The following is a 2,669-nucleotide window of genomic DNA, read 5'->3' as shown; positions in this document are numbered from 1 at the left end:
GCTCCGACAAGCCGCTGGCGGGCCGGCGCCCCTCCCGCGCTTGAGGGGCGTGGCTTCCTCATACCTAGCAGGAGGCACGGTTGGTTTGCGACCTGCTCCCCATCTCCTCCACCGCCCTCTGCACTGTGTCGTGCATAATTTAAACTAACTTGTCCTTACATTATTGATTTGGCTTCTTATGGATATGTTTGGTCGTATGCTTTCTACGTGCTTCCTGAACTTGTCTGCGCGTTAGACTTAAGTGGAGATCTTTTACAAATTCCAAACCCAGCGCATGCCCCAGACCAATTAAACCACAATTTCTGGAGGTAGGACATAGGAATCAGAAGTTTTGGAAACGCCGCCAGGCATTCGAGTGCTCATGGAAGTTTGGAAACCATTGCCCTAAGGCCTTGGCCTCTCCAAGTATGGTTTGCGGACCAGCGACATTGATAGATATCAGAACCACAGACCTACTTGAATCAGATCTCCAGGTGGTGCGATGCACATAAAAATTCGAGAAGCGCTGCTCAGAGGCTCAAATGAATATAGGTGTCTTTTTTTTTTTTTACGAGGATCACATGTTTAAAGTATGTCCTTGGATGAGGGTAACAATGATGGGATAGATTGTCTGACATTCTGCCAGGTGTGTTTTTTTCATATCCTGCGTCATTCCAAATCGAAACGGGTCTTTGTCAGAGGGTGATGAACAGGTCCCTGTAGAGAAGTTTCGAAAACAAGCCAGGGCTTACTAGCCAGTCCTGATCTGGGATCCTCACAGCATACTCACCCTTGAGCTCAATCCCCTCATCTTTACAGTGAAGATGATGATAATAATGCCCATCTCAGGGTGTCATGAGACTGAGAGAGGGTGCTGGGACGTGGGTCCACCTGTAGCTTTTCTTGGATTGCCGCGGTAGTGGGGATCTGTGGGACAAGCTCACATGCATCCCACCCTCCCGCAACTTGGAGGGTCTTAAATGCTTTCCCTTGTGTGGGTTTTGGCTTTCTCCTCCTCACTCCCACTGTACCCTAGACATGTCAAGGATACTGGGTGAATCTCTTCAAGATACTCCCTTAGCCTCCTGACTCCATTCAGTGTGCCCACGGCTCTCCTCTTGTCTTCTTGATTTTTCCCGTCTCTTTAGTTCTCTTTAGTTCTTCCCACCTTCTTAGTTCAGTACCCACATTCTCATGCTCAGCCCTCTGCTGTGATGTATTGTGGTGGGAGAGCCTCCTACTACACCTACCTTTGGGTTCCTAGTTTATTAACCATAGGAGTCTAGATAGCTTTGACTCTTTTTTCTCCTAATACCCACCTGTTATAGTAATTTTTGGAATGAATGAGATCATATGAAACAACAGTTCCATTTATTACAGGCCCCTGTGCTAGGCCCATCGACCACCAGTTTCAGTTTCCCCCACAACACTGCATGTAAAGCCGATAATAGGACGCCTTTTTCCTTCTGTCTCTTTCTTTCCTGTGAACGGATCCATTGTTCCACCTCTTTTCTTTCTGCAGTTTACTCCACAGTGTGTTTTTCCAATACCCATACTTCTAAATGACAAGTGGATCTTTTTTTTTTTTTTTTTTTTTTTAACTTTAACACCAAGCAATCAATCTTACTTCCTCCATCTGGCTATACCTCCTTCCCTCTCTTGCCCTGTCAACAGTGATGAGCTCTGTCTCCCACTCATGAAATCCTAGAACAGTGGTTCTCAGCCCTGGCTGCACACAGGAAATTCACTTTTGAAAACGATGACACCTGGGGCGACCAGTGAAATCTGAATCCCTGATCCTCCTCCTTCCTCTTTCCCTTTCTCACTCTCTGTCTAGTTTTTCTGTACTTGGGACCTACCCACCTGAAACAGCCAGTCAGGAGGCTTCCAGCATCACCTCCCTAACACATCTGAGATTGTATAAGTTTAAGTGTGCAAGACTGCTAATTGCAAAGCATTTTCAGTCCTCTTGGCTGTTGTGCCTGCAGCTCAGGTAACAGCACTCAGGTGGGAAATGGGGTCCCTGAGCTCAGCCCGCCAGCAGTCTCCTTCCGACTCTGAGCAGATCCGGTCCTATTTCCTCCAGATAAGCCTTACCTGATTACTGCAGCCCTCACCCATCTTTTCTGCCTTTGAACTTCTGCAGCCCTTTCCTTCCATAGCACTGTGTAGAAAGTTTTCCAGTGTCTGGGTTGTCTTTGACTAGCAGGCTATAAATTTCCTGTTTCCCCGATCCTGATTTACTCTCCATAAAGGCAGAGACTGGATCACATTTTGGATCCCCAACAGCAAGGTGACTTGCACACATTATTTCTTGGTTATATGAGCACAACCATGAACTACTGTGTGAAACCTTAAAGGTTTTACATGAATGTATTCATCAAGGAATCTTTCTATACAAGGAACGCTCGAACTAATCCACGTGAAAAGAGATTTAGGGTAAACATTCAAGGGAATCTCTATGCACCAATTGTGGAAAGACCTGATAGGATCAGTCATCTGCGGACAGTCCACTTCTCCATCTGACTGTCGATACTTGGATCTGCTGTCCTCCTTAAGCTCTCTCCAGGCATCTGTTAGACTACTCTAGGAAACTACTTGCCTGGCTGTGTGCACGTATTTTTGTGTGTACACATATGTGTACATGTATGTCTGCATGTGTGTGTGTTTTTTCCCTTCCCCCTTCTCTC

The sequence above is a fragment of the Mustela nigripes genome, chromosome 15 (assembly GCF_022355385.1).
Source record: "Mustela nigripes isolate SB6536 chromosome 15, MUSNIG.SB6536, whole genome shotgun sequence".
NCBI lineage: Eukaryota > Metazoa > Chordata > Mammalia > Carnivora > Mustelidae > Mustela > Mustela nigripes.
Note: the sequence above shows the minus strand (reverse complement) of the source record.